General features: G+C 37.6%; 1 protein-coding gene across 1 annotated transcript in view; it reads right to left on the bottom strand.

The window, feature by feature from the left end:
- Nucleotides 1-27,950, bottom strand: part of LOC136342412 (uncharacterized) — a 195,244-nt gene extending 167,294 nt beyond the window's left edge. The window contains exon 1 of the mRNA XM_066288184.1: nt 27,559-27,950. The gene's annotated coding sequence lies outside the window, so the exon portion shown is untranslated. The remainder of the gene's footprint in view (nt 1-27,558) is intronic.

Genomic DNA, 27,950 nt, shown 5'->3' with positions numbered 1-27,950 from the left:
CAGTTAAACTCTGTCCCCTGCCTCATCGCAACCTACCGGACACAAATTCCACAAAAAGCTTTAAATCATTGGAGCTGCTGTTTTTCCGGGCAAGGTGCGGTTGTAGCTGATTTTGTTCTTAAAGACATCCATCTGGAATGATAAAAAGCACGACTCATAAATCTCCCCACCCCGTATAATTCGGGCATCAATTTCCTAAAGGTTTTTGTCGATGGGGTTATCGATACGAACGGTATCGATCTAATGGCTCGCATTGTTTGTAGTCGTTTTTTGTCCCATTCGCCGATTTTGCCAACGGGCTATAGTCGCTAAAACGAACGACGACGATCGAGTTTTGCTCCCTTTTTGGGCCGGAATTTCCGTTGCGTGTTTAATCCGTTCATTGTTTCCGTGACGATTCGGGGAGATTAAGAACTACACTGTTATTTTCCCATTTTTCCTTGTTGGAACAGCCTCGATATTATAATAGCTACCGCAAAAACCATATACCCCAACCATCAAAGAAGGATAATTAGATTAGCTTGATATTTTCCGAGATCCATAAAACACCGGGCCTGGATCGTGCCGTGCATGGTTGTCGAACAATGACGCAATTTCAGCCGTAATCTTCCGGATGCTGCGGTTAGCCGCTGGAAAATGTCATTGACCAGGCGTGGAAGTAGTGCATTGTGAACCCGACATTAAAACTTTAACCATCCAATCGCTTATGATCGATAATCTTAAATCTCACATGACAGATCCCGGATTGTTAACAAGGAACAACCACACGCAGAGCTGCGTCTCGAATTTACATATCACGTAGTTAATAGCCCACGCCCATCAAGCAACACCCAGTATTCAACTTCCTGAAGGAAAAAATGGGATGGTAATTTGTTTTCTAACGCGACTGCATTATTGTCATAACGCATTGTAATGGATTCAGTTAGTGAACTTAACCGTTAAGCAATTTTAAGTACAGCAGACGCTTGGTAACGTAAACAGGCGATAATGGAAATAGTGCATAAATGTAAACACAAAATTCGCACATCTCGTAAACAGTGGGTACGCTCAATGATGTAAACAGCTCTGCCGACACAAAATAGAGTCAATAATCATAGGAAAAGCAAAAAATTCGCACTCATTTAAAAGTTTTAATATCTCTATTGATTATCACTGTTCAAGATCCGCTTAAACAAGTAGCAGTATATTCCTGAAATGGTTCCACAAGCGCTTTGTCCCTGAGGTATGACAATAAATTTGTAATAGCAAACGTTCAGCATATTCATAATTTCAGGAATATTTACTTTGGAGGTAAAAAATTTACTTAAAAAACAGAAACTTATATAGAATAAAAGCGTTATTATTAGATAATACACCAAGTCATCCGCCAAAACAATTGAGTAGAGAGTCTTTATGAGAGGAGTACTTTGCCTTTTTAATTTAAAAAAATCCAATTACTTTCGGAAATATCCGGAAAAAACAGAAAATTGCTATTTTTCTTTTTATTTTTTTTCCAGTCTGATTCATGAATTGTTCAACGTACCATAAGTCAGCAAATTTTGGTCAAGTAATCTCAAGTAGCTTTTGTGCGGTCGGAAACGCCCTGGATAGTCTTCAAAATATCGCTGAACGGCACTATCACTATTTCTATTCGAATAGTAGTAGATTTTGCTTGATATCACCTTTTTCTTCGTTAGAAAATTTCATTTTCCGGTAACGAATATTAACACACAAACTACTGACGCACGATTTTTAATTAATGAAAGATTTTTCAAAATAGACAAGCAGGCCACGCCTGTGACACCAATCACAATGCGTCTATGCCTGTCATGTGATCAATATCTGATTTTTATTAATATAGGGGTTTTCAATTCCTATCATGAAAGTGGCGTAAGTAGATCGCACTAATGCGGAATGTGAAAATATTGAAGTATTGTTACTTCTGGCAATGAGTGTTTTTGATCTAGACGTCGCATATCGGCAAGTGGACACATGGTGGTATTTTAATTATCAATGATTAACCGAATTCGTAAAAAACCGGGCAGATCTCCATTTGAAAAGGGATAGTATTGAAAAATCTAAATGTCGTATCTTCGAAAAACTAATTTCATGTTGTAGCGCGGCAAAAAGCGCCTTAACAAAATGTTCTCCATTTTCATATTTCTCTGCAAATTCAGGAAAAAAAAGTTACAAGAAAATAGCAATTTTCGTTTTTTTCCTTCACTATATTCTTGAAGTACAAAATAATATCCGAAATAGAAATTCTTTGGAAACTTTACATCGATTAAGGCCTCTTGTGTAGAATTATCAAACAGAAAAGTCCCAGTTCATCCTAAATAATTATTCGTTCGTCTTATTGATCGTTCTTAATCTCAAGCCGTTGAATAGGGGATTTTTATAAGAATTCTCCAGATTTTAAGCAATACCCCAATAAGCAAAATCCCGAAAATTTAACACCAGTTGGGGAATTTTAAGGGGAAATACCTTGCCTCAAAACGCTTTGTCCCTAATTGAGGGTCTCCGCGGAAAAAATCATGTCTAAAAATTCCTGAACGTCCTCTCTTTTAAGCCTGTTCTTTTTGTTGCACCTTGACGAATTCGCGTGTTTCTGAACTTTTAAAAGAAATCCTAAAAATTCCAAAAATTTCACATCGATGGAGGCATTTTATGATAAGATACAGTGCCTCAAAATTCCACACATTTTTCCCTTTGAAATGCTCTCATTTTGATACCATTTGGATCCCGAAACTTGAAAGGTTCCGGCCGTCCCTTTTCAACCTTAATTGTTGAAGCTTGACTGAGGTCTTTCACGCGTAATTATCCAGTTTTTTTTTTTTAATTGGGAGATAATTACTCTTTTCCAATTTCTAAATTCGAATTTGATTTTAGGCAAAATAATCCTTTCAACTTCATAAGTATTGGGACGGCGGGGTGTTAAAATGTGTAACCATAAATGTGACGTTTTCGTCCTCTATGATGATCTGGCAAAATCCTCATTCAAGGTCATCTTAAGGTTATTGGCTTTTTACTAGTGTAGGAGCAGAAAAAATTATCTCCGTGCATTAAAGCTAATTTACCGCACGCTGGTAGGAAGAGTATTCCCATGTTTGATACCCCAAAACTTTTGACATAAACTGAAGTTTTTACGAAAAATCAACATACACTTTTATTACAATATTTGCCACCTTTAGGACCAAGCTTAAGCCATAATTCGACCTTCAACGAATTTTTTTCAGACGAGACTTCTTAATCCGTTCAAGCTTTTTTTTCTGTTTGTCGTACCTTTGCCGTTTGATTGCCTATTTTTATTTTATTGAGTTACCAAGAATGTAATTCCACTCATGATTCCTATAAATAACATCTATTAAAGAAGTTGACCATTAATGCATTTAGTGCTTAATATACCCCTGCAATCACCAGAGGCAACACCACCTCTACATGTCAACACAGCGTTTCCCTGCACGATCTTACGGCCGATAACATGGCGATAAAAAAATGAAAATTCAATTAAGAATTCCAAATGAAAGGAAACTTATTTTGTTCGTTTTGAATAGGAAATGCCGCATATAATTTCACCTTTATTAAAGTTACATTAGGTTTGTTTTATGATGCTTTTAGTTTTATTGCTCCACTGTGTTTACGGAGCGTATCCCTTATATTGCCAGGTGTTCCCTGTTCGCTCCATGTTGCGATGGCGCCCTAGAGCAACTCAAACATAACGCTATATGTTTGTGTACACACATGTACAATATCATCGGGAGGAAAGCTATACTTTTAGCCACGTAAGAAAAGGAAATTAATTAAGAATTTTCCATTAAGTTCGAACACTAAACATAACGATGGGCGTAAATTTTAGCGACCGATTTTGATGGAGGATTTTAGGAAAGTCCCGGCAAGAATTTATAGGGTAATTTGGGTAGTTCATTATGGGGAACCTAGTCCGGCCATTATTTTTTAGGTTGTAATTTTGTTTTGATGTTCCCCTTCAAGCGCAGTAAATACAGCGAATTAAAGGCCACGATAGCACTCATTCCTCATAGAAAATCCTTAATATTTTAGGGCCAGTACCCTTTGCGTTAAATTTTTTCTATCCCCCTCTCGTTCAATTTTTAAACTTCACCCTTCCCATAAAACATTTTAGTGTAAAGTGCCCGGGGCCGTAAAATAAAAAGCCGTAGACCAGTGCTCTTTTATGCGGTTGTTTTGTCCATAAATACCGAAATGGAAACACCCTAAACCTATTCAGGTACACTTTTTAACGCCTTTTTGAAACTGTTAGGGCTATTAGCTCCGCTCTTTCTCTCTGCAACCTAAAATTAAGCCATTAAATGTCTATATTTACGTCTTGTGTGAGCCGCATAAATATAAAACACCCATAAAATGCCGATAAATCTATATATGCGCGTGGCGAAATCCAAACTGAGTTTGTGTACTATATGGTTCTCATCGCACGCGAAATTACGTCATGGTGTGCCTATGCGAAATGTAGCCTAAACCCACTTGATTCCAAAACTACCCCGATCGTTTTTTGTTATATTTTTAAAAAGAAAAATGTTTTGCAAACACGTACAAAATCGCATATTCATTAATATTTTGTATTATCACTACATTTGTTGATTTATGCAGGGCTGGACGAAAATCCGGAATAAAATTAATATTTTCCAACTAGTGTCTTGAAAAAAACCATAAATTGATTTTGAGTTGTACGTATTTTTTGGCAATAAAATGAAATGTTTTCTTTCATCCCTTTAACTACAACCTTACCCAACTTCTTTTTTAATGGAAAGATATGTCGTATGTGGGCTCAATGAAAAGCTCGTGGAAAATGGAATCTTACCATATATTTCTTTTAGTTACGAGGTGTAAAGTCTCGACTAGTTTATCGTGATGTCGCTTGAAAGTTCGATGATCTAATCGGGTATTATAGAAAAAATTAAGAAAAATATCGAACTTATCAATGCCGATAAAAAAGAACACACATTTTTGAGCCTCGGCGAATGACAGATGGCGCTACTAAACTACGCATTTTGTAGAACGAAAACCAGTATTGTTTAAGGTATATCTGGCGGAAGTGCCGTATTCTCTTATCCGCTAGCACGCTAACCATCTCTCTAATGATTATTCTGTCCCTTCGCCAACGGCTGCTTGTCTAAAGGCTAAAAAGTGCTGCATGGAAGAACGTAATTTCTTTTTTAGTACATTCTTTTACTCTACTGGAGGTCCCAAAGTCCAGGATTGATGGGTTTATCTTCTTGGCAATATTTTGTCACAGACTGGAGCAGAATCATCCACTTCGCGAGTGCGCGACGTTATCCAGTTTTCGCATTTCCAGGTCTTTTTAATTTTACACACATAATTTTTCGAAAATGGAAAAAAATATTTTTTGCGCACGTAAAATACGCATTATAAAGTTCTAGTATTGGCAAGGCAGCTCCTCTTCCGAAATTCAATTTGTTCCGGCAGCAGGGCTATTATGGCACCGGGGCATTGTCGCTCCTTTGTATGTGTGCCCGTGTATCTCTGCTTTTATGCTGTTATTTTAACGATATGGAGTTTGAAACTGGAAACCTGAAAACGGCTCTCCGGGTCACAGAAACCTCCGGAACTACAAAGACCAGTCGCAGAAACGGGCTCTAATTTTCCTTAATCGAGATTTCGGTACAGCAGGTACTTTTTTTGAAATTTTAGAATACAATTTCGCTCATTACCTGAACTTTCAGCGCATCGTGAGGTAAGCTAAGGCTTACTCCCCCGAAGAATAGAGGCGAATAGGGAAAACACGAAAATCAGTTTGCTAACCCTTATCCCCTATTCAAATCCCCATTTTGCCCCTTGCCGTGTAATTTTCTTCTTTATTAAAGGTATAAATATGTAGAGTGAAATGAAAACCCAAATAACACTGATAATGCTTGGCTCGTAAAAAATCCAGTTTCTGGGAAATAGCGACAGAGTCTTTTCGGCGTTGCTTTTTCGTCTACGAACCGCTGCTTTTGTTATTTGATAAAATGGAAAAAGTGGTGCGCCAATGATGCAGGCAAATAGCCAAAGGCAAACTAAAATATGTGCAAACAACGAATACCTGATGGAGCATATGTTTTCTTGTCGACGAAATGGAAATAAAATACTGGCAGGAAATATCCAGAAGCACAGCCGATATTCATAAAAGGCTGGAATCGGTAGCAGCAGGCATTTCAAAACGTTCGTAGTATGTATGTATGATGGGGCTACGATATAAGATTTTTTTCAGGGGTGGCAATTTCCTCCTTACAGCCAGTCGAAACCGGTGAATATTCCTCGGAGGCGCATTAACTACACGGCGAAAAGGGAAATAAAAGTAGGTCGTTTGTTTCGCTAACTCGCCAATCCTATTCAGTTCGCAAAAAACACACTGATCCGTGAATCCCCCTCTGAAAACGAGCAAAAAGAATGCCGCCACCCATCGATTCCGGCTGTATCAATAACCCCATTGTTCGAGCCATGACGATCGGGAGTTAAAAGCTCCACAAAAAATTACCTCAAGTTTTTTTTGGGGACTGCGAGGTGGGATAAATTTACCGAATATTTTATAGGCTCGATCTTGTTGTTTCCCTAAACAAACAATTGTCAAATCGTAAGACATTCCTCATGCCTTTGTAGCCGGAATGTCTACTATGTTTCCAAACAAGTTGAAAACGTTTTGAAAACGATGCGAGTATTCAAATTTGTGTCGGTTTCCTTGTTGATTTTCAATTCGTTTCGGCTAATTCAATATCGAAACGAGATTCAAATTTTGACAAAACACTGACAGGCGACACTTTACGACTGCTGATGTCAAATATGGCATCAGCTCTGACATGTCCCATCCAGATCGTTCGGTTCGGAACAGAGGCGAAGCAACTGCTATGAAAGTGACAGACGATTATAAAGATTATCTTTGGGTCGGGTTTAGACGTAGCGGACTTAAAATAAGAATTGAAAAACGCTTAAAAATTGCCATAAACGAGGATTACGAGTCCTTTTAAGAGCATTGATGTTTTCTACCTCGAACATAATATCGCGAACTACGACCTACCAAACTTCAACTGTAAATCAGATTTGAATAAACCAATTTTCGCAGCATAAATCCCCCCAAATAAAGTCCCCCAAAGCTCGGAGTAAAAAACTAATGACACTTATCCGCGTTTAAAATAACTCCATCCCAATTGGCAGTTAGACCAACAATACCAGGAGCCCTTATCTTTATTTTGGCCCCAATTCATCTTTTTTAACGACTATTTATCTCGCATTTATCCTCTAACTGCAGCTTAAAGCAAGGCAAATAGGTCGTTCCCGAGTTTTAAAAAGCTTTTTAGACCGAAACACATTCCTTTTTGGTCGAGATACAAATGCAAGGTACGTCGGTTTTAGCTTAAATTGCTCTATGCAAAGAGCTATTTTTCTTTCAGTTAGAAACACTAAAACTCTTTGCCGGTTAAGGCGATTAAAGCTGTTTGCCTTTTGAACAAATTGGTTTATCGCCCTTATTCTAGTTGTCTGCTTTTTGTAGAATCGTTCATTGTTTCGGTATTAGGAATCATTGCGATTGTCGAAAGTGCGACAGACAAGAAGGGATTATTAAGTAAATAAAATAAGGTCCGAAACACGTCCTGAACAACAACAGCCCCATTTCGTCAAGATAAAAGCCGATAAAGTCCTTTATTTAGGTTGTTTTCACGGCGGATTTTTTCCAGGGCGTAGGGCCCGACAAATTTAATTAGTCAACCGTATTTTCAGAGGGAATCCGAGTGGTTTGCGTGGCTGAGGACAAACAACATTTCCTGTGTTTTGGGACATCTAAGTCCCTTCTCGTATTTTATCGATTTTTGATGATTTCACGTAAACATAATTGAGATCAATGTGCACCGTTTTCGATAAAGTGCCGTTCATGCTGTGGCTATTCAAACACCAGGGGTTAGTGCCCCCCTGAGAAGTCGCCCCATTTCATAGATTTTTTGGGAAACGTTTAGTACCACTAACTAGGAGAATAATGATTTCTCGTCGGGCGACTATGTACAGGGTGCCTAAAAAAAACGAGCTCAGTTATTTATGAACGGATTTTAATGGACTAAAAACTAAATAAAGTGATATTTTTCAAACTATAAAGTAATGTCGAAGTTGATCTTTTTTTCATCCAACTTCTGCTTTAGGCGGCAACTTTAAAATTTCAAAGAGATTTCCAAATTTCTTTTGCATCTTTTAATATAAACGTGTTTTTTTGAATTTATTGATGTATTACAGGTTAATGTTGATGCATTTTTTAACTGAAAAAAATTAAATATTTTGAACACTATGAATTATGTAATCATCTCTATTTTAAATTTGGACATTACAAGTTATGCAACCATCTGTACTTTGATGGGGCCATCTGCGTTATTCTGTGATCATTTGCATTTAATTCCGTCTCATCCTATCGTATCATCTTATGCAGAGATGCCTGGCGCCACGGATAAGTGGCGCCCATATGATACCAAATGAGAAGGGACAAAATGGAGCCGTCCTTAACCATTGGAATCACATCATGCTTCCTCATAATTTTCTGTGAGCAATTAGCCTGCAACTGTGATTATTACATCACTTGGCGATCTTAATAAACAAATAACCATTAACTCTGATAAGATGGACACACGTAGTTTCACGTTCTCGATTAATTTCCCCTATTTTATGATAGTTGGTTCAGGAAACTATCGCAATTCAACTTAAAAAATATAAATTTGATGAGCCTTATTCTGCTTAAAGTGCACTTTCATCAAATTTAGTTCAAGTAGTCTGGAAATTGCTTAGACTAGAATTTCCAGAATGGTATGGAAAATTATACTGACATCTCCAAATCTGGGGGAGATAAGGGGAATATGCATTTTTTATAGAGAGCCGTTAAACCTCTAGTCGACCTCTAAGCATAAATCTTGATGTGAATTTTCAGTTCTAAATAATGAAAAATCAAAGAAGTGTGCTGAAATGGAGTCGACCACCCATCACTGTCTTAAGTTGCAGCCTGTAATTATTGTACACTAAAAGTTTCATGAGAACATCATTACTGCTGGGGAACGTTTTGTTGTTATCAGAGTGAAAAACAATGTTTTTCCCTTTTTCTCATACGATCGACTTCAGAATTATCAAATTTCCAATTGACCATCATTACTCAGAAAATTAGTCCCACAGCCAGCAGGAGCTCTTTCAGAAGTCATCTAAAATACAAAATGACGGACATTTTATCTGAACCAGGCAACTTTCTATGGATTTTTTTGAGTTGTTTCATTGGTTCAACTTCTCAGATTTAGAATGAAGTTTCGAATTAAAAAGTCCTCGTTTTTGATTTAAAAAAATACTCCTGTTGAGAAGCACAGACGTAATGCCTGGAAATTTGGAAAATTCCTGGAAATTCGGAAACTCTCTCAAAATTAATTTTTGTATTTCTGATTGATCCACACCAGAACTTTGCGTGAGGTTATCGCCACACGTTTTTCCCGACACCGGATCTCTCTCATTGTCCACGGCCTTAATATTACTAATTGTCACTAAAACCGCGATTGCCAAACCGGGTCTTAGGTTAACCCCTCATTCTCTTGAGCCTCTTGTTAATGAAAAAAAACACAGCTGCCAAGACTTTCCCCTTTTCTCTGGGATATTTGCACGAGTTCTAATTAAAAATCCTGGACCGTTCTTTTTCTCGTCCTCCTCTCGTTCCAGTCAATTATCTCCCGATTTGTGTGCTAATTACTCGAAAGTATTCGTCTGTTGGCGCAATTTCCAACCGCCATATTTCAGATTCCTTTTAATTGGGTGACCCATATTTGCACAATACGTCCTTCGATCCAAAACGACCTTTATAATTGGAAACGACAGAAAATTCGAGAGTTTAAATTTGTCCCTAAAATCGCGTTTTATTTTCATTGCTAGCCGGAACTAACCTGCTGGAATGAGCATGAAAATTGGACGAAAATCGACGAACGGGGAAAAACAGAAAATGCATAATGGTTTCAACAGTGCTCTGATAAGTATTTGAATTTAAGTTATCAGTAAGAAGAGATTTAAAAACCAGTATTTCATGAGACCCAATATCGGGCTAACGCCTCGGTTAACACCGTTTAGTCTTATCGGGCCAACGCAGTCAAAAACTATGGTAATCCGGCCTCAAAGCCCCATTGATCAATGGGGCTACGCATGCATGGGGTGGCACGTGTTGCGGGGCAATTTCTATTAAGTTTTATGGGCTTATTATGTGCGGATTAGGCAGTGCTCAGTTTTATGCATATGCATTGCCGGCTGTTTTAAGCTTATAGCGCATTTAAAAGTATGGGGTGCAGGTAAACACCCTGATGCAAAGGTGGTATTAAGCCACCCCGTGTTCAAAAACGGTCGAGCGACAAGTAGAAGAGGTGGAGGGACCAAATATGAATAGTTATAACCTCGAGTTGATGATGGTTATCTAAAAAGCACATTGCGATGCATCAGATATCAGTAGCTCTTTTCCAGCTCATGATGGACGAATGATGAGTTAACGATTAGTAGAAGAGGAAAACATAATTCTTCTACTTTACCAATTATCTCTTTTTTCGAAATCCGGTCAGCTCAAGGAAAACCCGAACAAAATCCAAAGGATTTATTACCCTGGAGATATGCCACCGGGTAGTGCTTCCGAAATATTGAAAGCTTTCCAGATTCTGGAGTTCTTATTAACGTCTTTTCTTTGCTGATGATACCAACTTGATTGCAGATCAGCTGCACTATTGTAGAACCTCGTAGGGCGGAGAATCACGATGCGAATATAGAAAACCAACGGCTTGGATTGTATCCCCTTGGTTCACAAAGAAACTATAAAACCTGTGGAAGTGCCCAGAAATTTGGGTCCTAAATGTAATGAGGAGGGATACTTTTAAGGGAGTTTTTAAAATTTTATTTCGTGGATTTTTAAAAACTTTTTGGTATGACTTTGGACTGCCAAAGTGTGCTGCGACCGTTCTAATTGTTCCGTATTAGACGAAGTTTCTTTAACTAATTCAAACTTTTTGGGACTCCCGCGCCGCGATTTTAAAATTTTCATCTCTCAAGCGGGAAATTTGGACTTGTCAAACTGTGTCGAGGATGCTCAATTAGCTCATCTCGTTTATGAAAAAAATACCTCCTAAAATCGCAAAGAACTGAAGTGTTCAGTAGCACTTTTTGCGACCCCCTCAAGTTGCAAACAGGGACTTTGGATTATTCAGATCTTATAAAAACACCGCGATTCCTCATCTCCAAGGAAAAATACCACTTCTGTCAGACCGACTCTTAAACTTTTAGATTTTCCTAATTGCGACACCAAAAGCGCCAAGTTGTGGGACCAAAATCTCCGCATTTTGGACACAAGTCTTCAGTATGTGCATCCCTCTGTTAGAGCCCAGCTGGAGTCAGTGAAGAATAAATATTGAATTCATTCCATTTGGCTGTTGTATCCTGTACGAAGAGGTCATTAATAGTCTATTGCAATTTATCAGACTTAGAAATACATCACTTCAGAATATAGGGAAAACTTCAAATGTGAGCTTTTTCTTTCGCTATGAGAAATTAAATATCTCAGAGAAAAATATCGGTTCTGAGGTGAAACCCAGTAAAACAACGAAAAAAAAACGCCCGTCGTATGTTCTTTCCCCGAGCAAAATTCAAGAAACATTTCACTCCATCACAAGATGTTGTCTGAATACGTAATGGACACAAAGGGAAAGGTGGAAACATCCCGAAATGGAAAATATATCGTACGCTTCGCCCCCTATGTAATAATAGATTTATATAAAAGATGCACATTTTTGTGATCTCAGCAGACATCGAAAGTTGAGAAAATGTAAATGAGTGCCATTAGTGTCAGATGTAGACTCCCTTTATATTTCTGAGGAGGAGGATGTTTTCTGCGTTTTATAGCGCGGCTTTTATTGCGAAACTTTTCGTAAGGTCAGCTCTTTGAATTGGTTTCGAATTTTCTTTCTCTCGATAGAATTCTCGAGAGTCCAATCGCAAAGCGCACTCGTATATGATGAGATTTCAATACCGAGACGCCTTCGCCAAGGAACTCATGCATCATTAAATCCCGTTTTCTCCTAGATGTTCTTCGAGTTAGTTCCCCACCTTTTCAATTAAGAAAACTAATAAAGCTAATTGGATTCCACGTTTTACTACACAGCCAGCTTCGAGGCTTCAAGGTGGATTATTGCATCCGTATACCTAGTGTGAATTATTTTATAGCTTCGCAATAGCATTGCCCCTTCGTGGCAGCCACTCTCACTTCTCATCTTTATTGATGTTTACGGCCATTTTTTTCCATTAGGAGAATTGAAGTCGACATCACTCTTGTCCGTATTAATCCAGTCACAATATGTCCTTTAATACGGTTATTATTCAATTAGGTAGATTGTATTAATGTCACTCTGGGTAGACCTACTGTGAGTTGGGCTGAGATTGAACCAAAAGTATTACTGAATGTTGCCTTAGAGCAATTTTAAAAAGAGAAGGAGAGCATTTTAGGTGATTACCCCAGCAGCTACGACCATAGCAGCAGCTACTTTACTGATCAGTGGCAGCCAAGCTGCAACTAAAGGTACGAGGATAGTCTGAGAAGTACCCGATCTGACACATAGATGGCGATTTTTTTGTTAATAATTTGCCTATATTACAAAGACCTAACCTTAAAGATTTATATCGAAAGTTGATTTGTGTTTGTTTTGGAGATGTTTTTAACGAATGTTTTTAGAGATTTTGTTTGTGGAAAAAAGACGCCATTAATACTTTCATTTGAAAGGTCTTAGTCCATCCAACTTCAAAGCGGACTTAGATTCTACTCTGAAGGAATCTGGTCCTTCGTTAACAACTGTAAAATATTAGGTGTCGGAGTTTAAACGCGGTCGTACCAACTGCCGGGACGAACTCCGCAGTGGTCGACCGAATGATACTCCAGATCTGACCACTCCATAAATTCTGGAGGAAATCCACGAAACTGTACCGGAAAATGGGCATTTCGAAACTACTGTACATCGTATTTTAACCGAATAATTGGATATAAAGAAACTGTACGCAAGATGGGTGCCGTGATTACTCACAATTGAACAGAAACAACGCCGTGAAGATGTTTCAAGGGAGTGTTTGGCAAAGTTTCGCAGCAATAAAGCCGAGTTTTTGCGTCGATTCATCACTATGGGTGAAACATGGGTCCATCATTTCACACCTGAGACGAGTAAAAACAATGGACCTAAAGGGGAGAATCGGCCCCAAAGAAGGCGAAAACTGTTCAATTTGCAGGAAAGGTGATAGCGTCATCTTTCCTGCGGTCAAATAATCAGCTTTCCGCATTAATTTTTTCATATTATCATTAACTTTTTTATTTTGCATTTTCATATTTTTTAAATCATCATCTGTTACTCCCACCCCGAAGTCCTTCCAGCTAGATCGCACACAATTCATTTGGTTTTTCTTAACAATAAATTGCTGAAGTGCAAACGTCGTCATTGAATCAAACGATGAAATCGTTTCAGAGATATTGCGAGCAACTCATAATGCGGCATTGGTTAAACAGGGGGCACTCATCACCAATACGCCTAAAAACCCTATAAATCTTCATTTGTGGTGATACACCTGAGTTGTAGCGTTTTTTCAAACTTTCCCAATTAGTACTCTGTTTTTATGATTCACTGGGACATTTTTGTAGGAATTACGATTTTTATGCTCATCAGTGATGGATTTTTTAACTTCCCTTTCAATCGTCGAGGTCCTATAGCTTTTCAAAAAACGATCAGCAAAAATGATAAATACCTTGACGAGCTATATATAATCACGATGAATATTGCGAATTTAATTCAGGTCATGTGATTGGCTCAATTTAATAATTTTTTGGTTATTGTTGAGCTTAATCCAGTAATGAAGGATTCCTTACAGCCTCAATCTTTTCCAGTTCGACTGTAATTTTTCCGACAATTTATGATTCTCGCTTGATAACAGACGGATTGATAACAAAGTTGAATAACCCGAGAATTGCGAAAATACTGATTACTGGCAATTTACTAGTGGGAAGTCCCCTTGCAATTTGAGTGGCAATTTCCGAGGTTACTTCAGGTCTCCTTTAACGTTAGACTATTATTCAGTGTTCCGGTCGGTTCCATCCGAAGTTCACTACCATTTCATACGTCCGTGTGATTCCCTCACAAGGAGGAATCATGATCGACAGGCGACGAAGAGATTCCTCCTGGTCTCTCTTCAATTCAAGTCCTAGAACTTCATAAGGCATAATGAAAATCGGTTCTTCCTGGGATTTCACTCAATAACATCCTTCCGACTGCTCATTTATTTTGGTTCGGTGTGCAGTCATGATTTTTATTCAAAAAGTAACTGTGGAATAAATCCTTGAAACTCACTGTTGTGTGCATCACTCACAGGACGAATCGGACACAATCGAAAATTCCTCTTCGATACAGGATCGGTCCGTAAAGACTAGCGGTGAATAAATAGGTGGCCGGTACTGTAGCACAAATACTGGCAAAAAATTCCTCAAAGCTCAAGTTACTTTCCATTTGCAGAGCTATTTTTCTGCAGAAATATTGTAGAACAAAAGCATTCAAAGTGCCGTGTGATGGTTCTGAGATCCTGTAATTGGTCTCCAATAATACGAGGAATGTCGGGCTGGCAGAGGCAAATAAAAACGAGAAAGCACTTAATCTTGGTTCGCAGAGGTACCGTCAAGGGTACCCCATTCGTTCAGGCTGCCCGAACCCGTATCGGTGCGTTTCGGACTTCAATAATTCCTCGCTTCGATGGCCTCGAACCTTGCACCTGGCTCATTTACTCGTAGATAGTCTTCAAGAACTACGGCCGGAACCTGCGTCAGGCCGTACCCGTTTCATAATAAATATGAATTTGTTGATGGTTTTATGTAATGGCGGCGTCACCTCGAAAGTGTAATAGACATGATGAGAGACTGAATGAGCAGCTTGGCTTTGCTTTTAGGTGTAGTTTTGGGGCTTGGACAGGCCATAGTGTCGGACTATTAACGTCTCTTTCCGTGATTTTTTTCAAGCTGGTTCTTTTCGCACAGGCTTTAAAGCTTGTTCTTCGCCTGTGTACCTCCCGGTCATACACATACTTCGCTGCGATCAGTTGGATCCGAAATTGCGTTGATTTATCGACGTTCCCCAATTTCGATTTATTTTTTCAAGCATCCTCTTTCCACCGATTGTTTCGTATTATTTACTGTCCAAGAAAAATAAATGTACGTTAATTCACGGAGCGATTCACGATTTAACATATAAAACGCGGAGAGAAGTCATCACCGGACACTTCACGAGGACTTGTTAAATCAACGAGTCGCGGACAAAATAAAACCGTAAAAATGAAATAAAACTCCAGTCGTAACGTTAATTTGAATTTTAAATTTGGCGTCTTTATGAGGACGATACGTAGCTATTAAAATGACTGTGAGGGTCCTTGGTTCGCGCAATTAACCCCTACAAAAGTCGACGAAAAAAATGGGTCAGAAAGGGCGAAACACGGTACGGAAGTATCACGAATTTTATTGTAGATGATTCTTTGGTTAATGTTTCGGATTAAACAGGGATTTCATGAGTTGCTGGTTCGGATGATTGTCGGCAGGTTTTCCTGTACCTCTATCGGTACCGATTAAGAATGAAATTCAACTTTATCGGGGTTCTAATCGATTTTATTATCACTAGATAACATAAACATTTTTTAAAACATGACGAGCAGCAATGTTTCCCAACGATACCGCTTCAAAGAAGTCTTTCTTCCTTGTTTCTTGTCAGCCATAGACCAGCTTCCGTCTAGAACTAATTATCTGCATGGATGACCAATTTGGGGTCATATGATTAACGACGTGATTCGTCATGATCCGCAAGACATCCTGATTTATCCCCGTTTCACATTTGCCCTTAATTCCCATTAAAACAAATTCTCTAGTTCTAAGGCAATTAAAAAAGCATTGCTCGAAAATTTCCTCCAAAAATACCAGCGAATCATAAATTCCACTCCCGATTCTTCTTCCGCACAACTTTTTCCTTCGATCGCCTTTCCGGTCAGTCCGGGAGCCCCACCCACCCGGCCCCCTTTTCTGTGAGTTGCGGTTCGATTTCCACTTGGTCAGGCTGGCCGTTAACGCTTGTTTGCTTTTTTAATCTTTTCTTTTTGAGATCCGGATTTGAGGCATGAAACATGGCCGGGAGTGGATATAAAAATGAAATTCATCCCGCGGCTGGGCCCGGGGAAAAAATGTTTGATCAACGTTCCCTTTTATAAGGAGCCGCATTAATGGTATAAAAATATAGCTCATGAATTTTTAGTGGCTGGCTCTGTGGGAGAAAATGATATGGAACCCGGGAAAGTGGAAATAAATGACTTTTTATTTGGGTCATGTTGTCTTTTCCGCTTATATACGTTTTTTCACTGGGCCTTGGATAAAAACTATTAAAATTCATGCTTTTTTAGTAACTATTAATTAAATTTTGAGCCAGCTTTGGTCATTAATTAAAAATCTACTTATCTTAGCCAAGACCCACGCAAGAGTGAGTTAGCGACACAAATCCCCACATGCAAAATCTTTTACGTTCGAATCTAAAGCAAATTTGCAGAGGTGCTAAAAATTTTACTTTTTTTTGGCCTATTTTCAAATTTCTTTTTACTGATGAGGGATTCAAAGGAGGAAAAAACTCATATTTAAGCAAAAAAAGGTGGCGAAGCGGTGGATTTAGCTGTAACTGAAGAGCACTCTGGAAGAGGATGCTCGAGTCTGAAGCAGCCTAAAATTAAATGACGAAGAGTAAGGTCTTATCAAAAGAGCAGGAACGCGATCTCACATTCTTCGCCCAAACATGTCCCAAACATTATGCTTCTTCGTAAGTCTTGGAGGAGATTGTCTATATGTGTAAGCGACCAAAACCGCCATTTATTGAATCACTGATCAGAGAAATTGAAAAAGGGAATTTTCCTCTACTTCAAATTTTTTAGAGGCAAAATGGACTTAAATTCGCACATGTGAGTAGTTCGAATATTAACTTGAGGAAGGAAGAATTTGCTGAACTGCAAGCTCTGACACTGCTCTTTTTTCAAGAAATTCGTTCAAACAAATGTTCTTAGCGGCTTTGCTGATGGTTTTAAGAAATTTGGTACGATACTTCTTCAAAATTTCAGCGATGGGTGACTGGAAGGGTGCTCGTATAAAGTGAAGAAATGTTCGTTCATTGAGACATAGTTTTGGTGATACGACTCGACGAAACAACTGTAATTGATTTTTGAAACTATTCATTTTATGGGAAATCAAAATTAAAAAAAAAATTGGATAATACTGAATTAAAAAGGCAAAAAAACGAAAACGAATTAAAAGGTTTAAATTTTGAGAGTGGTTCACTGATATTCTATTGCACAAAAAAAAAATGCGATATTAATATCATTGACGTAAAATATCAGTGCAATTTTCCCCTGCAGCATTTCAATAATCCCCATAAGAAGCGAAAATTTAATCAACTCGCGCTTGCTGGAACCTTTGTTTTTGGTAAATTCCATACGCCCCGAGACTCCGCCACCCTTTGGGGGTAAATATGAATCATGGCCGGCTCTAATATGACAAGTAAGAAAGCGCGCCCATAAGTATAAAGATTTACGTGATTTATCACGAAAAAATCCTGGAAAATTCTGTGGCAAAGTCCGATTTTATTGGTCTGTGATTCTTCCTTAAAGCGGAAGAGCGACGTTTATGGATATATTTGTAGTGGAAACGGGCAAAAATGACATCCGAAATGATGTGTTTTCCTGTTAGATTTGCAGAAGATTGCCAGCTCGTTTTTCCTTAGCAACAGCTGTCAGGCGTGTGTCTTCAGCTGAGTAAAGTAACACCACTCGAAGAATAACTACCACAGGTCAGGTCGTTTATTTCATGAATCAGACAGAACCGGTTGACATTAAATTATGCAATCGGATGGTGCAAGTGCTTCGTGACATCACGAATGAGTCTTATTTTTCTTTGTTTGTTTACTTCCTTTGTTTGGCTCTCGAGAACCAGGTTACAATGTAAATTTTTACGGGCTGCCTTATATGGAACCCGCACCATAGATTTATGAATGGAATGCTTTCACGGTGATCAATTTATTGGTGCAGCGTCACGTCACTTTTATTTCACAATTTTTATCGCATCAGAGATTCACCGAGGTCAATGGGAATAATGGTCCTCAGGGAGCGACAGTTCTCAGCAACCGAGAGAAGGCTAAAGAGGAGTTTTAGGTGAAGCATCGCACCTCGCCAGACACCTCGACGTTCGCCTCGCCAAGCATTGAACAACGCCGCTTATCGTGGTTCACTTGTCTAACTCTTTATGAACGGAGATGTAGTAAAAATGTCGTCTGATTCAGATAGAGATAGTGATTCGTCAAATATCTTGACATGGTGACTAGTATTAATTATGCTTTGTTTCTGTTAAGTTTGAACTGGTCCCTCGAGTAGCACCACATATTCCGTTCTTTTACCCTCAAGGTACATTGGATGCTTCCATCGGACGGAATATTTGTGGTACTGCTGGTTAAAGTCAACGTGCACCGTAGCAATGTGGAACAAGTAGGGGGTCGCGAGGATCAATCACAGGGCCAATTTCAAGCACCTCGCCGCTGGGAAATAAAATATTTTATTCTTCATTTTACATGAACGTCGGGGTTCTCGTCGAGGGGCGATGCTTCACTGTGTTTTTACCCTCAAGCCACGTCAAGACTCCAAGTCAAGAACTACGGGGTCCATATCACTTAAATCTACCAAAAATTTAAGTTTTCTTCTTGAAAAAATAATTCTTCGATATGATAATACATGATCCTTTACAAAAAATTGCAGATTTTTAAATTTATTTTGCATATAAGGATCTGTAACAATGAAAAGTAGTACTAAGTAGGATAAAATAAAACGAAGAAACAATTGAAAAATATAATAACTAATGCAATGACACTTAGCCTAACCATAGGCAAACCCACCTAATCCGAAACTAACCAAACCATTATCACTTAAATAAAAGCAACCATATAACATAATTGAAAATCAGTTAACATATATATGATAGATTTGACTATGATTAGGCTACGTTTCATTATATTAGTTGTTATATTTGTCAATCGTTTCTTTGTTTTATTTTACCCCACCTAGTACCCCTAATCACTCCACGGTCCGACAAGCTTGGAGATATTTATATGAAAAATAAGTTAATTTTTTGTCAAGAGTAACGTATTACAATATCAACGAAGTAATTTTTTTGAAGAAACCATTAATTTTTGGTGGGTTAAAGTGAAATCTTACAAATCTATGTATTGGAGTTCGGATAAAAGGGCGCATGAATAATTTATTCGTGATGAATTGTTGAACTTGCGTTCTTCAAAGAGGGGACTCACGAGAGGGAAGGAGACTACAATAAGTGATCAATTCATACAAGAAACTCTTACTCGATATGAAAGTGAGGAAAGCCAGTTCCAATGGTCCCTCAAGAAAACTAAGGGAGAAGAGTCTGAATTGCTAAAATCCGGTGGTTTATGGCCTCAAGGACTCTGCTCACAAATGGCACCAGGTATTTCATTTGAAAAACCATCATAAAATTTAAATTATGGCCTGCAGCTTACTCTCACATTTTACAGCCGAAGACACGAAAACATTTAAGCTGTGGCATCACCGCCCTGAAGATTAATATCTTCACTCCTTTACAACTGGTAATTCATGGCGCGTAAGCTGAGATTAAAAAGATGTGATCGTAGATTTGCCTCTTACTGTAATTTCATCAGTTTGCTAATATGCCGCATCAATTGGTAAATGACTATTCCAAAAATTTTGCTTAGCGGTTACTGATAATGGCACTTTCCTAGAAAAATAGATATTTTCGCTGCCGCCTAACTCTTTCACTTTCAACGGAAAAGTACTTCTTATATAGATCATTGCGATCCCTTTTAATCCAATCTTCTTCAGATTATGCTAAATCCGAATCCCGAATAGTGCAAGGAAGTCCATTATTTTGGACCCTCGGTCTCGGGACGACGAGATGTGTCCCCGATGTTCCAATCGTAACTCGCAATCAAAAATAGGAAAATGGAAATGGGCGTTGCTCTCCATAGGAATTATGGGAACTTTGTTTGTCGGGTTAGGTATTTATGGCGACATGACTCATTTTTATTACTTACTTTGGGGGCTTTTCTCGGGACGCCCTTTGCAGACATATTTCTCTCAGCACTCCCTAAGGAGGCTTTTTTATTCCGAATGAGCAATGAGTAAACAAATTGTTCGTTCAATTAGTACCTGCTCATGCAAGTGCAGGTCGTTGACATCGAACCACACTTACAACTATTTATGATCTTACTAATCATTTCTATTTGACTTCAGCGTTTAAAGAGTGCAACGCACAGATACCCAGACAGTCTGTCACTGTCTGCAGGCGACGTTAGTATATACCGGAGCCCAACATGTCCCCCATAAGCAATTAAATATTTTCAGGTTACTTATTGAATGGTTCCTGCATATATTACTTTAATGTGTCCGATTACTGAGAATTACTAAAGGAGCCAGTGATTACTGTTGATAAACAAATTCTCTTGTATCGCGTTACATTCCTGTGGGAGGGCAAAAGTTTAACATAAATAAAAGGCGGCTCCGCTGGTATGTCGTCGTTCATCAAGGCCACATAACATCTGATACCGGGCCTGCACGATTAAATGCTAACAGGTTTTGTTTTTATGCTTTATTGAGTCGTCTACATTACTTATTAATGGATCTAATAGGAAAAGCATAGGATTTCACGGAGGTGTCAGTTTAGGTGTTATTTATTTGATCGCTTGCTTGCTTGAAAGGTCTTTAAGGATGAGGCGGATGAGCAGCGTTGATTCCGCAAATTGATATTAAACTGAACACATTGAATTTGCCACCGCGTTATGAAGAATTGACTAAAAATTTGGTTTAGGAAATATGAAAATTTTCAACTCCACTGAAATCATTAGTTTCATCCATCTCGTTCGGATTGATCCCTGTCACCTGAAGACAGGGATCAGTCAGAATCAGATCGCCTTTTCCGAAAAGGCCTAATGTTTTTTTAAGAAATTTGTCACAACTCCAATTACTATTTTTTCTCTCTATTCCGCTCTGGTGAATAAAAGGAGACACGACTAGACGCGCTGTTGACCTAATTTTTGCATAATCCTTTCCTTGACAATACCGGACGGTTTTCGGTCATGAAGCCCGCATTTGCCATCTTGACAACTAGAAAAACTTTCGGAATAGTTGAAATATTTCGAGAATTTGTGAGATATCTATTATTCAATAATTCAATGGGTCGTGGAAAAATGAAGAAAAATTCCAAACTTTGGGAAAGCTGTACAAACAAGCCTCCTCCGAAAACCGAAGAATGCTGAATATCAAAAGCGGAAATTGACCTCAATTCGCTTGGATCAACCTTGTGTTATTCCGTAAAGTAATGAGTGAGGATCACAACTTACTCTGGGTAATTAAAATTAAGTTTCCTAACCACCATCAGTTTCTAATTAAAAGTCTTCCGAAAATTATAAAATGTCTTAAATTTGCTCTTGATTGCTCGCATATTATCCGATAAATGCAATAATTGACTTCGACTTAATTAAGAAATTCATCAATAAACTGTGACATGATAAACTAATATGTAACATCGTAACAAACAAGATGGTAAAAATCCAAAGATAAGACTTGAATGTAGGTTATCATATGAATCATTTTCGTCTGATTACTTATGTAAACATTTATCATCGTTTGCTTGTTAGGAAAATAAAGTCATAAATATTAAGGGATTAGGCCAGCAATAGCACATTTCTTGGACAAAAAACAAAATTAACCTCGGAATTGGCCCATGATATTGATATATGTATATCCTGAGTAATAGTTCAAAATTACTCTAGTTTGTCTACTTACCTGCAGAAATAAACTTTTGTGCCTTATTCTTTTGAAATTTTATGAAACGCTCAAAGGTTTTCCCTCATAATTGATCGGAAGAGACGAGGGAACAAATAACAAAATGGGACAATCACATGTGTATGTTTGGAAATTTAGACCTCCAATTCTTCTTTTCTTGGAAGATCAAAACGAGAGGTTCCCCATTTCGACACAACATAAGCATCATTCGAGGAGAAGCAACGGAGGATTGTAGTTACCGACAAAGAATTTTCTGCAAATAAGCTGAACACGTTCCGCAATGTAGGAAATTCTATTATAGCACTTTCGAGGCCACCTGGACCCCACAGCGATTATAGAGAATAGAAGAAATAGTTGAGGAGATAAGGGCTGAACTGTTCATGCATTACAATGAATAATGAGTAACAAGACTTTTATCTGGATTACGTATCCAGGTAAAAAATGTGCCTTTTTAGGCAAATAATACTTTCCACCTAATGTGTATAGTATTTTTCCCCTATTAACTCTAAAAAACCCCCTTATTAGCTGCGTTTAGTAGTTGTAAAGCAAATTTTAAAGTAGGTAGTAATGACACGCATATGGCTCATTATTTACCTAGCGAGCTAATCGGTAACAATGTCTTCATCACCCCGTTGCAGTTTTATTTACTGCCATGGAAATTAATATCAAATAAACCGTCACCGTTGATATTATGATTCAAGGCACGTCTCTTTGTGTTTCGAACTTAATTTATGCCTATTTTAGCTACGTTTACTAGAATTTTATAAAATCTAGTACACTGTACACATAGATCGAAAGTACTAACTTTCCACCCAGACATCCACCAACTGTTACGACTCAAACATGCAACAGCATCCGCCTAATTTTTAATGTCACTATTGAGCATTTTGTTATATCAAAGCACTGAAATATGTGAAGGAGTTTGAAAGATAATTGTATAATTGTTTGGCCTAAAAATAACATTTTTAACAGTCAACTGCATGGAATGCTCCTTCACAGAAAAATTGAAATAGACAAGACCACGCGGCTTATACTTATTAAATTGGCCAGTTGGGCATTGAACTTGTTTATGCCGAATTTAATAGAAACGTGGCGCTAGATATGGAACCAATAAAATGAGTTATTCCAGATGTATCTCACTCATCATTTCAGGATTCCAGAAAATAAAGAAAAGGACAAGTCCTGGGACAAAATGGTTCATCTCTGCAGAGAACATAAACTTAGATATTCATTTCTGGTTCAAATGCCATTTTCAAGAAACATTCTGATCGCATTGCTCTTCTTTCTGATGGGAAAACGATGATGTTAAAACTAAGGTGAATCAGCAGTTGAATTTGAATTAATTTAAGCCAATTGTGAACCGACTGGCAAACTTAGACAGGGGCAGAATCCAAGAAAACTTTCATCACAGATAACCGCTGAAATTTCCACTTTGAAATCTAAGTGTAGGTAGCTAGATTAGCAATTTCACTCGAAAATACATTTTCTATGTTGCTTTAAAGTTAAGCTCCTGCAATCTTCCTAAACAATTTCTCTCGCGAAAACATCTTTCATCCCTGGCTTAAGATGGATTCAAACACCATACAATGATATTCATAATATATTAGTAACGTTACTGGTACGTTATCGCAAGAGAATTGAATTTACTAACTCCTTGATACCAATGCAAGCCTCGGAGTGACATGCAAGCGTCATTAATCTTTCAGCTAATCTTCCATAGAAACTTCCTAATATGAATCATTACTGAGATCATTACACAAGGAGAAACGCAAGTACTTATATGTTAGCAGTAATCTTTTTTTAATTTTTAATAATAGTTGCGTTTTATTAATATAATCTGTGTAGCTCGCATTGTCTGATGCTTATCCCTTTCAACTGAGCTTTCCACTTTGGTATACAAGTATATGAACCGTTAACGTACAGCAGTTGAAGATTCTCTAAAAATTCTGTCCAAATATGAATTTTCATCACATCCTCCCCTCCCCTCCTCTCCTACCTTATCCCTTGCCATTAACAAAACATCTCCAAGATGAGCTCATCATGGTTATGCAATTTGTTTTCATCAAAATTCAGTTAAATGTTACGGTATCCGTCGAGATATATATGGAAAAGTCGTAGCATCAGTTGAATGAGGATTTTTACGATTTGTTGCTCGGATCTGCTTTATCGGGTTAATTGCGGCTCGTTTGATTTACTGACCTTTACCATCGGCCTTTATGTTCTTTCAAGAAAAAGCTTACCTCCAAATGCTGATTGCTACGGCAGCTTCCTATATCCTGATCCTAGGAATATTTATAGCTACAATTCCTTGAACACAAACGGTAAATGTTCCTAAGCAATGAGATTTAATTTATTTTAGCTTTTTTGTTGCTATGCAAAATTCCACCATAATTAATTACAATGGAATTAGCAAATTTTTAATTTTCAAATCAAAGCTTGTCTCTATTGAAAGTTGATAAAGCATTATATAATGCTGTGTTGGCCTCGAAAATTGCAGTAGTAAGTGGTTACGTATCAATGGATCAATGGTAATTTATGGTCTCTTTGTTTTCTTACCAATGCAATAACAAATGATTGCCACATTCAATAATAAAATCGTAAAATAATCAATTGCAAAATGACTTTAGCAAGAATTTTCTTTTTTTTTTATTTCTTCGATCTTTTCCTTGTCGGATTCTTCTCTAGTTTCTTTAATATTCTCTTTCTGTTCACTTTATATTAAGTTTTATTACTTTTGCAGCCAACAAAATCCATCATAAAATATCTTAAAGGACCAAGGTTGGTCGTCAGCCTAAGGTTTCAATCCTGGTTTCATTGTAATTTGAGTATTGATATCTTGAGAGTTAATATCTCATATTGGTCCATCTTCATCCATGTGAATAAGAGCTCGCCTACAGAATCTGCCATTTTAGTTCTATAATGGTGCCGAAAATTGGAAGTCTAGGTAACTTTATCAAGGAGATAATTTCCATGAAAACAATCAAAGGGCAAATATTTCGTTAGTAAGATGGTTGCCTTGGAGATTATCTTCTAGATAATGTGGCCAGAACTTGGATCTATGGGCCCTAAAGGAAATTGAACCCTTCTGGATTACCTACCTAAATTCAAATCATGCCAAAGGCCTGTAAGAGGACAAATTAAGTTACCAACTTCTCTCTGAAGATTTCCAGGATCCCCTGATATATACACTTCGTACACCAAGTACAAGATATCTTACTTTCCTTATTTCTTTGTTCTTAACAATGCCACATGAAACGAGTAAATTCAGTAATAATATGATTTTGAATCAATTTGTGATATGGTTGTTTTGTCCTTCATGTTCTTTGTCAGTATCCTTTATTGCACTGTTAATATTTATAGTAGGAATATAATAGCGTTGGTTCTTGGATTATTAAATAATTTATTTATTTGGGATAATTTTTTTAATTATAAAAACTTACATGTTCAGATTAACCTATTGATCACATTTTTCGTAAATATAAAATCTTAAAAAAGAACACTAAAACAATATTTTGCAGATAATTTTTATTATTATTATTTTTAAATAAACTAATAACTAGATGTTCAAATTTTCACTCAGAAAGCAGCTTCACTTGCCATCTACACTAATGATTGGAATATATTTAAACTGAGGAATAAGAGTTGCATCTACAGGAAAATTTCAAATGTATCTCCTTTGACACCGTCGGATTTAATCGTTTGCATCCTCTAGTTTTTATATAAAATTTTTGTCAGTTTATTAAAAATTATTTGTTCTGGGCCACCTATTTTTTTAGATTTCTTTTCAAATTGTTCTATTGCTTCCTTCTTCGCTCCTATTAATGCAAGATTTTTCTCTTTCAAAATTTCGCTCAACCCCTTTTTTTACAACTTCTTGGTACTTCGCAATTGCCTCGATGCCAATTTCAGAAATTTCCATATTAATATGCTCGTCTTAAAATGCATTGGTTAATAGCAAACAACATGTACTCCACGTTACCATAATTGCGGATTCGGGGAAAATGTCAAGTGTACCACAATAAACATTTTATCCCGAGATTTTTGAATGCTCCAAAAAGCTTTCAAAAAAATATCTTTCCCGTTCTTATCCACCCATTTACTAAAAGAAAATGTGTTCCAATCAAACGTTTTTAATTTGAATATGTCCTTAGCGTGCATGCAGCTGCATGAGGCTACATTAGTAATATTTTTTACGCTTAAAAAAAAATGTTTATTCCTCATGGATCAGTCTCAATACGGTATGATTGCGCGTTTTTTCTAATTGGTTATTTACGAACTAATTAAACAATCTACATTCAATACTCTCATCAATATATGCACCTTATATTTACCGCACTTGTTCGACTGTATCTTTGTCATCTAAACCAGCATAGTTTTTTTTGCGTGAAGTGGACTCAGACGAAATATATATTCTCTTGTTTTTTTTCCAAGAAAACAACTAAATGTTAAATTCTTTTTGTTCGATTTGTGTAGATGCGCTGACCATTGATTCCAAGAAAGTTTGCGGTTCGTGTGTTCCGCTTCCCATTGTCTTCAAATATTGTTGATGAACTCCAGTTTTATTCTACCGAAATTTATTGTGCGATTCTCACAGTTAATCTAGAAAATATAATTTTGATCTCGGTTTCAAATTTACGACCGGATTAAAGCTTTTATACAGGCCCTGCAAATTAATTTGTTGTTCTCATACTTCAATAGGGAATAACCGGGTATTCATTCATCCACGGTTGGTTTAATTTTGGGCATTATTTCAAATATTAATAGTTAATGGTTGATGGGCATCAAGCATAAAACACTCGCCCGAAAATCTTGCTATGGATTAACAGCCAAAATAAGTCGACCCTAAACCGTACCTGACAGGATTTCTGCTGGGTTTTATGGCTCGTTTTGGTTAGAGGAATCCCCACATTATGTAGGGCGGTTCTTGAGGTAGTACATATGTCGCGCCGGCTCTTACTCTGATGAAATAAACAAAAACAACGTTTGAGAACGGAATCCGGGTGTGATTTCATTCAGAATCTGAACAGGCTTTCATTGAATGTAAGAAATAATCGCTCATCAGAGATGCAAATAGGATACATGCAGTAGCGGAGAGTTAAAATGCCATTTATTGTGGTATTTATTATAAGTGATAATGTTCGCCTTATGGGTGTGTGAAAAACGCATAAAATGGTCCTTGACAGGAATATATGCTTAAAAACGGAAATTCACCAAAATAACACTAAAAACCGATAGGAATGTTCTTACGTTCTAAGTGATGTACGTATACAATGTGACCCAAATTGAGACGACATATATTTTCTGAACTGTTAGAGCTAAAAAAATGGTAAATAGGAAAAATATAAGGAAATTTAACGACCGTCATTTAACATTGAACTCAATGTCGTTGCCAAAACGATTTTGCATTATTTCGTTTTTGAGTTATTTTCCAAAAACTAAAAGTGTTTCCCCCAAAAAAGTCAGTAATTTCTGAAATTTAGATATTTTCCAAATATGTATGTGAAAAGTTTCTTAAGGCCATTTTAAGCGAGCTATCCATCTGTGCATTCAATTTTCAGTTGCGACATGTCGGTTCTGAGGTACGATTATCAGCACCGACACCATCACCCGACACTCCATGGAACACAAATTTGCTATCTACCCCACCTTTATTTCAATGATCCAGTATCCTTGAGAGTAAAATAGCACTAGAAGGGCACCATTCACACTTCACCAGTTGCTCACTGATCCGTTTTGAGTAAAATCAAAGAAGTTCACTGTATTTCTCCCATGTGACGTTGCCTGTTCAATAAATGGTCCATTCCCATTCGTTCGGACGACAAACATCCCAAAACATTGCCTGGTTCTGGTTGGCGGAACAACCTCTGGAAAAATTGCGAGTGCTGTTAGCTGGAACGCCCTTTAGGCCCTTCGATTCCCGAATTCGTTCGATTATTTAACAATTTGCTTTCACATAAACATTATTTTTACCGGCGATATACGGAAACGAGCGTTCGTTCAACCGAAGTTTGTCTCCGAGGTGGATACGAACTGAATTT

This window comes from Euwallacea fornicatus, chromosome 12 (genome assembly GCF_040115645.1).
Source record: "Euwallacea fornicatus isolate EFF26 chromosome 12, ASM4011564v1, whole genome shotgun sequence".
Taxonomy (NCBI): domain Eukaryota; kingdom Metazoa; phylum Arthropoda; class Insecta; order Coleoptera; family Curculionidae; genus Euwallacea; species Euwallacea fornicatus.
This window is presented reverse-complemented; position numbering and strand designations above follow the sequence as displayed.